At 39.1% G+C, this 14418-nt stretch overlaps 1 protein-coding gene across 5 annotated transcripts in view; it reads left to right on the top strand.

Moving 5' to 3' along the window:
• Window positions 1-14418, top strand: part of GARRE1 (granule associated Rac and RHOG effector 1) — a 77535-nt gene that overhangs the window by 12165 nt on the left and 50952 nt on the right. For 3 of the 5 annotated variants that reach the window (XM_077855663.1, XM_077855672.1, XM_077855682.1), the window contains exon 2: window positions 6853-6907. The exons of the other annotated variants lie outside the window; for them this stretch is intronic. The gene's annotated coding sequence lies outside the window, so the exon portion shown is untranslated. The remainder of the gene's footprint in view (window positions 1-6852; window positions 6908-14418) is intronic. 5 annotated transcript variants of the gene reach the window in all.

Genomic DNA, 14418 nt, shown 5'->3' with positions numbered 1-14418 from the left:
GGCAGCAGATTACCAGGGCCCAAACCCAGTTCATTTGGTGACTACTACCTTAGCCATGTGGCAAGAACTTGAAAAACTCCCTTAACTGCTTTAGAAGATTTACCTACCTCACAGGGTCATTGTGAGAATTAAATTAGATAATACACGTGAAATGCATAGCACAGAGCCTGGCACCAAGTACCCATTTGGTTAATGTCAGCTATTTATTTTAGGGTTCTAGCAAGGATTAACTAAGCTTATGTATCTAAAGTTTAGTTTAATGCTTGACAGGTTGTCGGCCCTTAATGAATAGTCTGTTTTATTGAGGAGTACTTGCATTAACATAGCATGTCATCTGTAGCTTTTTTTTTTTTTTTTTTTTTTTAAATAGAGGCTTATTTCTAACACTTAACTACTGCTTCTGTGGATGGCTTCTGTGGATGGCAACCGACTGCCTGAATGCTGTAAAAAAAACACCATTCAACAAATACTAAGGATGAAGTCATTCAACAAATACCTGTTGAATGTTTACAGTGTGCTTAGCACTCTGGACTATCTTGAATGGGCCTCAGTGATCCCGTGGGTTGGATGTGGCAGGAAAGCATGGAAACTAGTGGTGTGATTCGCTTGTTACAATACAGCAAAAGAGAATGTGAAGACGGGGCTAAAAACAGAGTGTTACAGCAGCACACAGAGGGTCTTCTAGCTCACTTTTTGCCATGGTGGCTTCCCAGAGGAGGTGATCTAGGTTAGATTCCAGGAGGAGTGAGAATAAACCAGGAGAGCTTTCCAGGCAGAGGGAACTGAGCATGTAGACAATGAGTGGGAAGATGGCCACAGCAAAAACTGGGCAGTGGTGGGCACAGGGGTGGAGGAAGACAGTTGGGAAGGGTAGTGGAGAGCCACACAGATGTTAAACAGGAGAGTAGATGATTAGATTGGCTCTAGAACAATCACACAGCAACCAGAAGGGAGCAGTCCAGGAGTTTGGGAGGTTACTCAGTAGGCTCCTCTGTAATTCAAGAGGAAAGAAGGTCTGAACTTTGGATTGGCAGTGAACATAGAAGGAAAAAGACTTGAGAGATATCAAGGGAGCAGGAGGGTTCCTGAATGATTAAGTGGCTGTAAAGGAGGGTGAGGAGTAGAGGATAACTACCAGTCTTCTGGTGTACAGGTGGATGGTACAGGTGGATCAAGGGTTGGTCATTCTCCCAGTCACCAACATGGGAAAGGAACCTGGGGAAGGTTGGTGATGGACCCTTGACTCAGGGACCTGTCCAGTAGGCAGTTGAATATTTGGGATGTGTAGCACAGAAGAAAGATCTGGGCTAGAGATGGATTTAGGGATCCTCCTAGGGAGAACATGTTGATCATAGAAACAGACAAAGCACAGCATAGAGCTCTGGCTAACCATAGTGCTTCAGGTCAGAGGAAGGGTGGTTCACAGAGGCAACTGAGAATGGCCAGAGGGGCAGGAGTAGAGCTAGGAGGACAAGCATCTTCCCTTACAGAATTGCCCCCACTCTCTTTTTAGTTTGATAACATATAAGGGGAGCCAAAAAGTAGAGTCCTAGGGCTAAGAGAACAAAGAACTAAATCTTTCAGACATTTTCTCTTGCCTGGATAGATATTTTACATTCATGAATGTTGAGAATAAAATTCTTCAAAGCATTTTTCTGGAGTGTATTTCTAAATATGGCTTGTGTCATTCTGAACTGACAAAAAACATGGAAACGGTTGGGCTTTGAACTTCACAGACAATAACTTCACTAATCTCCCTAAAGAATTTCCTGTGACGTCTCCATATTATCAAGGGTAGATTTAGATTTACATTGTTGCAGACTGGAGGGAGAAAAAAAAATTTTTTTTTTTTTCCTGAAGAGGGAATTGTTTATGGAGTAGTTCATCTTTATATTTTTTGAACAGCTTTATTGAGATATAACTCATATATCATACAATTCACCCATGTAAAGTATATGATTCAGTGATTTATAGTGTATTCAGAATCCTACAGACAACACCACAATCAATTTTAGAACATTTTTCTCACTCCAGAAAGAAACCCTGAACCTGTTAGCAGTCATTCCCCATTCTTCTCAGCCACCCCTGCCCTAGGTAACAATCTAGTTTCGATTTCAGTGGATTTTTCTATCCTGGATGATTAATATTAATGGAATCATATTTAGTATGTGGCCTTTTGTGTCTGGCTTCTTTCATGCAGCACAGTGTTTTCAAGGCTCATGCATGTTGTAGCAGGGACTGGTGCTTCCTTCCTTTTTTATGGCTGAATAATATTCCATTGCATGGCTCTACCGCATCTTGTTTATTCATTCATCAGCTGGTAGACATTTAAGTTGTTTATACTTTCTTACAATTATGAATAGTAAACCTCATATACAGGTCTTTTGTAGACATGTCTTACGTTTCTTTCACATACATAGGTGTGGAATTGCTTGGTTATATGGTAATTCTATTGTTCTGCTGAGGGATCCCTGGGTGGCGCAGCGGTTTGGCGCCTGCCTTTGGCCCAGGGCGCGATCCTGGAGACCCGGGATCGAATCCCCACGTCGGGCTCCCGGTGCATGGAGCCTGCTTCTCCCTCTGCCTGTGTCTCTGCCTCTCTCTCTCTCTCTGTGACTATCATAAAATAAAAATAAATTAAAAAAAAAAATTTTATTGTTCTGCTGACTTTTCCCGAGTCTCTACATCCTTTTACATTCCCATAGGCAGTTTCTCCATATCATCCCCAGCATTTGGTATTGTCTTTTTTATTAAAGCCATCCCAGTGGTTGTGAAGTGGGATCTTGTGGTTTTAACTTGCACTTCCCTGATAGCTAATGATGTAGAGCATCTTTTCGTGTACTTATTGGCCATTTGTATATCATTTTTGAAAAGTTCATCTTCTTTTGGTCATTAATTTTGGCAAGGTAAATTAAGTTGCAAAACCCAAAACTGAAAGAACAGGTGAGTATATTTGACTAGAGAAATGAGGTATGTGTGTGCACGTGCGTGCATGCAGGTAGTGAAAGATTCTATAAACAGATGTAAAAGATAAAGGAGAGGCTCCCCCGGAGAAATAGCCAGCTCTCCACCCACCTATAGTCTTCACTCTCCACCTGAGCTTGACAAGCAGGGTGCTCGATTACCTAGCTGTGACTTTGGAAGTAGAGACCATGATCTCTGCCTTCTTAAGTCCACAGGTATTGCCACCATGTTGAACCATGTATCAGAATGTCTTTTCTTTTTATGTTTAAGAATATACCATTTTGTGGTTGTACCACATTTTGTTTATCCATTCATCCATGGTTGGAAATTTGTCTTATTTTTACCTTCTGGCTATTATGAATAATGCTGCTATGAACATTAGTATACAAATATCTGTTTAAGTTTTGCTTTCACTTCTTTTGTGTATATACCGAGAAGTAAAATTGTTAGATCGTATGATAATTATATATTAAATTTTTTGAAGCACTGTCATACTGTTTTCTATAGCGACAGTACCATTTTATATTCCCACCAGTGATGCCCAGAGTTCCAGTTTTTCCACATTCTTGCCAACATGTTATTTTCTGTATTTTTTTTTCTTTTTATAATAGCCATCCTAATGGATTTATAATGGTATCTCATTGTGGGTTTGATATGCAGTTCTGTGATGATCAGTGATGTTGAGCATCTTTCCATGTATTTATTGGCCATTTGTCTATTTCTTTCTTTCTTTCTTTTTTAAAGATTTTATTTATTTATTCATGAGGGACACAGAGAGAGGGGGGGCAGAGGAAAAGCAGGCTCCCTGCAAGGAGCCCGATGTGGGACTCGATTCTGGATCCCGGGTTTACACCCTGAGCTGAAGGCAGACGCTCAACTGCTGAGCCACTCAGGCATCCCCATTTGTCTATTTCTTCAGAAAAATATCTATTCAAGTCCTTTGCCCACTTTAAAATTGGATTGTTTGAAAAAAATGGATTGTTTGTTTTTTTGTTTTTGAGTTGTATATAGTTCTTTATATATTCTGGATATTAATCCCTTTTCAGAGGTACAATTACACGTATCTTCTCCCATTGTGTGCATTGCCTTTTTACTCTATTGATAGTGTCCTTTGATGAACAAAAGTTTTAAAACTTTTGAACTGAAGTCCAGTTTGTCTGTTTTTTCTTTCATTGTCTGTGCTTTGGTGTTTTATCCAGAAAACTATTGCCAAGTCCAAACTCATTAATTTTTAAAAAGATTTTATTTATTTATTTGAGAGAGAAAAAGAGAGAGTACAAGTAGGGGAAGGAGCAGAAGAAGAGAATATCCAAGCGGACTCTCACCCAGTGTGGAGCCTGATGTAGGTCTCCATCCCACAACCTATGAGATCAGGACCTGAGCTGAAACCAAGAGTTGGATGCTTAACCAACTGAGCCACCCAAACTTGTTATTATATTTTTATATATTTAATGAATTTCGCTTCAAGGGAGGTTTTTTTTGTTTTTATTTTTTATTTTTACTTTTTTTGCGGATTGTTTTGTTTTTGGGTGGTGGTTTTTTGTTGTTTTTTTTGTTTTGTCTTTAGATTTTATTTATTTATTCATGAGAAGCAGAGAGAGAGAGAGAGAGACAGAGACAGAGAGAGGCAGAGACACAGGCAGAGGGAGAAGCAGGCTCCATGCAGGGAGCCTGATGTGGGACTCGATCCCGGGACTCCAGGATCACGCCCTGGTCTGAACGAAGGCAGGCACTAAACTGCTGAGCCACCCAGGGATCCCCTGTTCTTTTTTGTTTTTGTTTATGTTTTTTGTATGTTTACATTGTCTCATTGGTCATTAATACAACTTATTCTTCAGGTTGACTCAGAGTTCTTTTGACACCAGCCAGATTAGGATCCCCTTGCTTTCTGGCTTGATAAAAATTCCTGGCTTATCTTTTTTGTTTCTGAATCAGCCATTTCTAAAAAGAGGTCTGATTTTTGATGGAAAATAGTATTAGGGGCATTCATTACAACTGGGCTGTGATTCCTTCTAGGTCTTCTCAGTAAAGTAAATAAGTACAAAGAAATAAGGTAAATCATGATTTCAGACTAATATTTCAAATTCAAATGAATGGTTAAAGGATTTTTATTTCTTTGATTTTATATTTGTGTCTGTTCTCCTTTATCAACAGTAACACCAGAGAGGTACAGTAAAAACAGTTTAAACTTCAAATAAGAGACAAAAAAAAAAAAACCCAAAACTTCAAACTTCAAATAATCCTTTTCTGTGTGATTATATGCCAGTTTGATAAATAGTTTAGGGTTTTTTTTTTTTTTTAAGGGATTGTTTTCTTTTTGCTTTACTTTTGTTTTTTAATTGTATCCGATATTTTACTTGGTTCTAAAGACAAAACTAGAAAGCAAGGTAGATTGAGAGAATTATAGTTTCCTTCCAGGCTTTTGTTCTTTTCAATAGCACATAGGTAACATTTCTATTGATGCTTGATTTATTCTTCCATTGCTTATTTTAAAACATATAAGCTGGGATCCCTGGGTGGCGCAGCGGTTTGGCGCCTGCCTTTGGCCCAGGCCGCGATCCCGGAGACCCGGGATCGAATCCCACGTCGGGTTCCCAGTGCATGGAGCCTGCTTCTCCCTCTGCCTGTGTCTCTGCCTCTCTCTCTCTCTCTCTCTCTGTGACTATCATAAATAAATAAAAATTAAAAAAAAAAAACATACAAGCAAATGTGTGCACCCTACTCCATTCTTATTCTATTTTTTCCTTCTTTTTTAACTTAGCAATCATATTTCTTATTTCCAAGAATTCTTTCTTGATTTCTGCTTCCTTTATGGTTTGCTTGCTTTTGTTTTAAGGATGTATTATCTTATATCTCTCTGAGGATACCAGTTCAAATTTTTTTTCAAGGACCCGAAATATATGTTTCTTTTGGAGTCTGATCTGCTTTTCATCTTAGTTGTCCTTTATTGCCCTTTGGGGTTTTTCCTGGCTGTCTGGTGATCCTTATCAGTGAAGAAGTGGGTTGATAATACAGATAATTGAGAAGAGGTTCTTGTTTTTCCAGCAGTCCCTTTGCCTGGTAGGAGTTGGCTGAGTGAGTTACCAGGAGTGAGAAGTGTGGAGATCAGGTTGATGAACCTATCTCCCCCATTCCTGATTTCTGTACCTGCTGACTCAAAGCTGGGCGTTTATCCAGCTCCTCCAGGAAAAAGGGCTCTGCCTCTCTGCCTGCCTTTGGCTCTGCATGTCCTGGGAAATGTCCAGCTCTGCTGTGGTCTGTCGTGTCATACGTTCCCTCTGCTTTCTCTTCGTCTTCTAGAAAGTAAGCAGCATTTTTTTTTTTTTTTTTTTAGTAAGCAGCATTTAAAGAGACTATATCCCTCAGCCCTTCTCGTTACTGTTTTGTTGTGATTCCCTTGTGAATGTCTTTAGTGTTCTGTCATTAGGATTTGGGGCCAGTGGGAAGGTAAGTATATGCGCCTATTTATTTAGCCTGTCATCTTGAAATGAAGCTACTTTGTGCCATACTATTACGGACAACAGGACTGCTTTTCATTCCCATTTTCTCTGCTGGCTTAATGACTGAAATGGATTTAAAATTGTTCTCTGTGTTCACAAATCATAGCTATCACATCACTGAAACAAGTGATGCCTCCTACCTAGAATACATAGATTTCTACTCAGTTCAGGAATTGGCTGACTCTGCAGGACCTGTGCCTATACTTTTTTTCCAGACAAGCAGAGCTAACAAGGCTTGCTTACTTTCACTTACTGTGTGGGAATGATAATAACAAGATCATCAAACATTCACTGCTCAGTATGTGGCAGATATTATTCTACCTACTTTATGTGTATAAACTCAATGAACTCAATAACAGTAGTTACTGTTATTATCCCTATTTTATAGACAATGAAACTGAGGCACAGAGAGGTTAAAGAACTTGCCCAAGGTCACGTAGCTGGTAAGTGACAGAGCCAGGATCCTACCCAGTCGGCCCTCAAGGTCACTCTCTTATCCACTGTACTCTGTAAAGGGAAGCTCTTTAGATATTCTTAGGCTGACCAAACCACTTTTTATATCTTGTCAGCTAGGAATATAAGAAAACCCTTTTATACTTAATCTTTGTCTAGTTTCAAGCATGTTCTTTGTTACCATGTGAAATCGAAATTACTAACGATTTCTATTGCAGAAAGGAATGTTTTAAATGACATAATCATGTCTGAGTTCAGTTTTAATCTATTTAGAATTTTAGCAAACTACTGTGGTGTTGAAAAAATGTGACTTATGTCCTAAAACGTCCTTTTCAGCTATGTGTTTGTGACTCTCAGGAAGCATTATAGCTTCCTGTGACTCTCAAGAAGCATAAAGCATTAAAGAATAAAGTACTTAAATTTTACAAGTCTTGGCTACAGCTAACTTCTGAGGTCTTCACAATATATATTGATTCCGCAATGCATATGAATAATGGATTCATAAATGATGAATATTTTCCCAGTGAAAACTCTTACTGAGAAAATACAGAAATTTCCTTAAATGGATTGAACATATTTTAGCCCTTCAGGCAGATAAATATGGGGGAAAGCTTTAGGAAAACATTAAGCATTAAGAAGAATTTTATGTTTAAAAAAAGAAGTAATGAAAGGGATAAATTCAGGTGCTTCTGTGCATGTTTCTGTGCATTTTAAACTTTTTATTATGGATATGTTCAGTCATACCCAACAATAGAGCAAATGATATGATAGATCTCGTATATCCATCATCCAGCTTCCAGCAGTGTTTTGTCAGGAGAAATGATCACTGCCATGAAGACAACTCCTTAAATGGATGTCACCACATTTTCTGTGTATTATTTCATGGCAAAATCCCATTCGAAAATGATAGAACTTGAATGGTATTTCAATCCCATGATATTTCCTTGACTTCAACACAGTATCTAGTTTTATTACACCAAAGATCAGCACAGGAACAAACAGATCTGTTAAGAATAAGTAAAAATCATTTTTCATCTTCTTAAGGGGTTTGTGTGTTCTCTCTGCCTGGAGAAGAACCCCACTTGACCATGGCACTTAAGTGGTCTTGTTAAAGCACTTATGATACATACAGGTTTTCACTGAAGCCTGGGGAGTATGGAGGGCAGGTGGTTCTTCATCTGAGGCTTCAATTTCAAAACTGAATGGAAACTTCAGTGTTTTGGGTATGTCTTTGATCAAGAGTGTTTTTTCATCAATATTTCAAAAGAATCTATTACCCTGCCCTCCCCACTACCTGCCACTCCCCAACTCTGCATGCGTACTCAACCATGTCCTGGAGCAGCCTGTGGGAGAACCTCCTGGCTTGTGAAAAGCAACTGCGCAGACTGCATTACCAAATAGCCCTCTTGTGTGGAATCAGAATTGCCATCACTACCCGATCAGAACTATCAACATGCAGCGAGACTGGGCTGTCAACCAATGGCTGACACTAATGCTTACCCGATATTCCATAAGGGCCCCTACATTTCCCAGCCTCTCTTGGAGTTGCATTGGTACCATGTGACTAATTCTGGTCAAAGGGTCATGAGGTGAAGTGATGTGTGTCGCATCCAGCCGGAAGCAGTCAAGAGTAGGTATGAGTTTCTTGTTTTGTACTCAGGTGACTGGGAAACAAGTTCCAGTCATGTCATAACAAGTTGAAGACAGGCTGCCAGACCCACACTGAACTGCATGCAAAAGAGAGAGAAGTCTGTTAGGTTAGGCCACTTGATTCAGGATTTGTTGCAGCAACATCACTTAACCTATCTGCCAGTCTGAGTAGTTGAGCGCAGAACATTTACGTGTGTGTTTGGAGTTCTGGGAGTCGAGATGCCCAGGTCTGACCCTGGCACTCTGTGGTCTAGTGCTGGGCATTCAGTGTCCTGGGACCATCCCCCTCATCTGTGAATTGAAGGGGCCTTTTTGGCACTGACATTACTAGATTTTGGTTAGCAGCACTTAAATACAAATTTCTAAGGAAGTGGGAACAGGAGACTAAGGGTGGCATTAAAGGTGTCCCTGGGAGACTTGTTCTTTATTATGTACCTTCTGCTGGCAAATAAGTTACATAAGGAGAAAATGGCAATGAAAGATGAAACTTTTTTTTAAAGGCAGCTTTATTGAGATACAGTTCATATACCATATGTATTTTAGTATATTCAGAGGTACGCAGCCATCCCCAGTATCTAACTTCAGAACTCTCTCATTACCCCAAAAAAGAAAGCCTGTATGTGTTAGCAGTGACACCCCATTCTACAGATCTCCTTTCTGTCTCTGGATTTGCATGTTCTAGAAATTCTATATCACTGGGATCATAAAATATGTGACTTCCTGTGTCTGGCTTCTTAGCACAATGTTTTCAAGGTTCATCCCTTTTAGTTTGTATCAATACTTCATCCCTTTACATGTATATAACATATACATATATAGTAGCTGTACACCGTCTGTTCACCAGTGGATAGACATTTGTATTGTTTGTGTTTTTTGACTAAGAATAATGCTGCTATGAACATTTATGTACAGGTTTTTGTATGGACATCTATTTTTTTCATTTCTCTTTAGTATGTACCTAGGAGTGGAATTGCCAGATCATTTGGTAACACTATATTTAACATTTTGAGGAACTGCCAAACTGTTTTTTTGAAGTGCTATCCCATTTTACAGTCCTTTGAGCAGTGTATGAGGGTCCCAGTTTCTCCACATCCTTACCAACCCTTGTTCTTATCTTTTTGTTTGAAGTGATTATTTTTGATGAAGCAGCTATATGCAAACCAAACAGTGAAGAGATTTGAATATATATTTTAGCTTGTTAAGTGATTCCTTAAGCAGTTATAATATCCGTTGGCGTGTGTATAAAAATTTTCACTGTGACCATAGCACTAAAATAAAAAGTTTAATGACCAACATAATCCCCCAACTTGTTTACCTTTTAGAAAAATTATTTTTATTAAAAAAAATATGGTCCTTAATCTGAAACTACTATAACACTGTATGTTAATTATACTTGAATTAAAAAATAAATTAAAATAATACATTCCTAAAGGGAAGAAAAAGGAGCAAATGATTCACCAGTTGTAATTATTCTCTTAAAGCATCAATTTGTCTTTTTAAACTATACACTTGGGATCCCTGGGTGGCGCAGCGGTTTGAGGGGCTGTTTTAAACAGTGAAATTGCCAACAAAAAGCAAAAAAACCAAAAACAAAACAAAAAAAGTGACACTAGATAAACTGTGGAAAGGACACTGTATTTATAATCTGAGAGTTGAAATAAGAAGACAGAGCATCACTTTGTTTGACCTGAGCTAGGGGCATGGACATTGGGCACTTCAAAAATTTTTACCACTCTGCGCATGTCCAAAAATGACCACAAGAGCTTTACAAGTATTGAATTTGTGTTACAAATAAAGTTTAGCCAGTAAGCCAGTCCACAAGAAAATGTGTTTGTTAGATAAGCTTCATTCAGGCGTGAGGTATGGTGCTGTTGGCTGTGAGTTCAATGTTAATGAATTAGCAATATATATTAAATAAGATATTTTTGAAGAGAAACATACATAAAACAAGGTTATGTATTGATTGCTTGATGGAAGTGTTATGACCAGAAGCTCATAGGGATTTAACTCTGTATGTCTTCTAAGAATACTGACTCGTTATTTGTGAATTATAGTTTGTGTGGTGACCTTCTATAACATAACTGCTATAAATAATGAGGTCAGCTGTACGTGATAAATTGCTTTCCTGCTGGTATCAAGATTCTCTGTCTTTGGCTTTAGGCAATTTGATTATAATTTGAGTTTATCCTACTTGGAGTTTTGTTGAGCTTCATGGTTGTATAGATTCATATTTTTAATCAAATAGGAGAAGTTCTTGACCATTATTTCTTCACATATTCTTCTGTGCCTTTTTCTCCTCCTTATGGGAATCCCATTTTATGCCTGATTATGTCGCACAGGTCTCTGAGGCTCTTTTCTTTTTTCTTCATTCTTTGTGCTCCTCACACTGAATGATCTCAATTTACATTCAGGTTTGCTCACTCCTGCTCAAATCTGCTGTTGACCACTTAGTGTATTTTTTATATCAGTTATATTTTTCAAGTCCAGAATTTCTCTTTGATTCTATATTTTTAAATAAAATTCTTAGGGCACGTGAGTGGCTCAGTTGGTTAAGCATCTGCCTTCCACTCAGGTCATGATTTCAGGGTCCTGGGATTGAGTCCCACATCAGACTCCCTGCTCAGTGGAGAGTCTGCTTGTCCCTTGTCCCTCTCCCTCCACCCCTTCCCCACTGCTCATTCTCTCTCTCTCTCTCTCTCTAACAAATAAATTAATTAATTTTTTATCTTTTGTTAGTATTCTGTATTAGCTGAGACACCACTATCATACTTTCCTGTGGTTCTTTACATGTTACATGTTTCCATTTGTTCTTTCAACATATTTTTACAATAGCTGACTTTAAGTCTTTGTCTAGTAAGTCCAACTCCCAGAATTGTTTCTATCGTTTGTTTTCCTGTGTATGGGCCATACTTTCTTGTTTCTTTGAATGTCTTGTAAATTTTACTTGAAAACTAAGCATTTTAAATGATACAACAGAGGAACTCTGGAAAGCAGATTTTCTCCCTTCTCCAAGTGAGTTCCATGTCAGTTCAAACAGAGAAGTAGCATCTTCCAGGGAATCTATCTGATCAAATAATGATAATTCCCTGGGAATGAAACTGAAGGAGTTCTAGCCGAGTTCTGCTCCCTCTGGTAGCTGCCTGCTTTCTGGTTTTCACTGCAAATACTGCTGTTAGTTTGTAAGGCTATAGCAGAGCTAGAAAACTGGGAATGGAACTAGGTCAAATTAAAATGCTGGAAAGCTCACTGTTCTTACCCAAATGCAGCTGTTTTTCTTGAATAAACATTCCCCAATTTGTTGCAAGCTGCTAATTTCCAGAGTTTGGAAAAAGTTGATTCTGACCATTTTTACCAGTTGTCTTATTGTTTTTATAGAGAAGAAAATTTTTAGAGGTCCTTACTCTGCCATTTTTTATGACATCATTCTCCCTGCCCCCCCTTTCCTTTTAGATTTTTATTTTCATGAATCTGTTACACTCTCTCTCTCTCTCTCTCTTTCTCTCTTTTTTTAAGATTTTATTTATTCATGAGAGACACAGGCAGAGGGAGAAGCAGGCTCCATGCAGGGAGCCCAATGTGGGACTCGATCCCGGGACTCCAGGATCATGCCCTGGGCCAAAGGCAGGCAGTAAACTGCTGAGCCACCCAGGGATCCCCTGTTGCTCTCTTCTTAATAGTGAAATTTCAGTTTGGATTAGGTCTGAATCTTAGAGTTTGCGAAAGCTTTTCATTTAAGACTTACTCACTTGCCCCAAGTTAGGCATATAAGCACATACATTTCAGAGTAGTGCAGTGCACATATTCTTGGCCCCACTGGTTTATTGTAAAGCAGTAAGACTGGCCATTTGGTAATGTCTGTGTTGCTCCCTCTTAGCCCCCAGGCCCACCCCCAGTGCCTGTCCATTTGGAGTGACAGTTTCCCTACCCAAGCTTCCTTCCATTCTGTGCTAGTTAACTCTTTGTTCCTTTAATTTTTTACTGAAGAATAACATAGGAAAGTGCACAAGTCAGTGCTTGATTTTATTACCTCCAAGTAAACATTCAGGTCATCGCCACCCTGGTGAGTCAATAGCTACCCACAATGATGCTGATCTGCCCACTAACTAGTGGGTCATTTTTCAAATGTAGCATATTAGGCCTTTGTTCATCTATTCTAAATAGGTATTTTTGGAAGCCAGTAGTATATATGTTTTCCTATTTCTCTTTTTTCATTGATACATAATACACATGCTATAAAATTTACCATTTGGGGGCATCTGAGTGACTCAGTTGGTTAAGTGTCTCCCTTGGCTCAGGTCATGATTCTAGGGTCCCGAGGTCAAGTCCCACATCTGGCTCCCTGCTCAGCAGAAAGTGTGCTTCTCGCTCTCCCTCTGCCCCCCTCCCCCCAGCTTGCACACACACCCTCTCTCAAATAGATAAATAAAATATTTTTTTTTTAGATAAATAAAATATTTTTTAAATGTTTTATCATTTCAAGTGTGAAATTCAGTGGGTTTCAGTGTATTAACAAAACTGTATGAGCATCACCACCATCTAGTTCCAGAACATCCTTATCACCCCTCAAAGAAACTCTGTGTTAATTAGCAGTCATTCCCCATTCCCTTCTTCTCAACTTCTGGCAAGCATTAATCTGCTTTTATCTGTTTTTGTGGATTTGCTTTATCTGAATGTTTCATGTCAGTGGAATCTTACATTTTATGGCCTTCTGTGTCTGGCTTCTTTCATCTACTGTATATTTTCAAGGTTCATGCACAGTATAGCATTAAGCAGTACTTCATTCCTTTTTATGGCTGAATAATATTGTATGACTATACCATATTTTGTTTATCCATTTATCAGTTGATAGACATTCGGGTTGTTTACTTTTTGGCTATTTTGCATAATATTACTATGGACAAGTTTTTCATTTATGATTTTATGTAGTTGTCATGTGCAAGTTTTTATATCAACTTATGTTTTCAATTTTCTTAGGCATATACTTAGGAGTGGAATTTTGGGATCATATGGCAATTCTCTTTTAACATTTTGAGCAGCTGCCAAACTGCTTTTCACAGTGGCTACATCATTTCACATTCCTGCCAGCAATGTATGAGAGTTCCAGTTTCTCCACGTTTGTTGCCCACACTTTGTTTTGTTTTTATTGTAGCCATCCTAGCATGTGTGGAGTGGTTTTGATTTGTATTTTCTTGATGACCATCCATGTTGCACATCTTTTTATTTGCTAACTGGCCAGTTGTATATCTTTGGAGAAATGTCTATTCAAATCCTTTGCCCTCTTTTTTTTTTTTTTTTTTTTAAGATTTTATTTATTTATTCGTGGCACATAGAGAGAGAGAGAGAGGCAGAGACAAAGGCAGAGGGAGAAGCAGGCTCCATGCATGCAGGGAGCCCAATGTGGGACTCGATCCCGGGTCTCCAGGATTACACCCTAAGCCAAAGGTGGCACTAAACCACTGAGCCACTGGGGCTGCCCCCCTTTGCCCTCTTTTTTTTTTTTTTAATTTTTAAATAATTCTTTTTTTTTTTTTTATGATAGTCATACAGAGAGAGAGAGAGAGAGAGAGAGGCAGAGACACAGGCAGAGGGAGAAGCAGGCTCCATGCACCGGGAGCCTGATGTGGGATTCGATCCCGGGTCTCCAGGATCGCGCCCTGGGCCAAAGGCAGGCGCCAAACCGCTGTGCCACCCAGGGATCCCTTTTTTTTTAATTTTTATTTATTTATGATAGTCACAGAGAGAGAGAGAGAGAGGCAGAGACATAGGCAGAGGGAGAAACAGGCTCCATGCTCCGGGAGCCCGATGTGGGATTTGATCCCGGGTCTCCAGGATCGCGCCCTGGGCCAAAGGC

Source organism: Canis aureus, chromosome 1 (genome assembly GCF_053574225.1).
Source record: "Canis aureus isolate CA01 chromosome 1, VMU_Caureus_v.1.0, whole genome shotgun sequence".
NCBI classification, from domain to species: Eukaryota; Metazoa; Chordata; class Mammalia; order Carnivora; family Canidae; genus Canis; species Canis aureus.
Note: the sequence above shows the minus strand (reverse complement) of the source record. Positions and strands in the feature narration are given on the sequence as shown.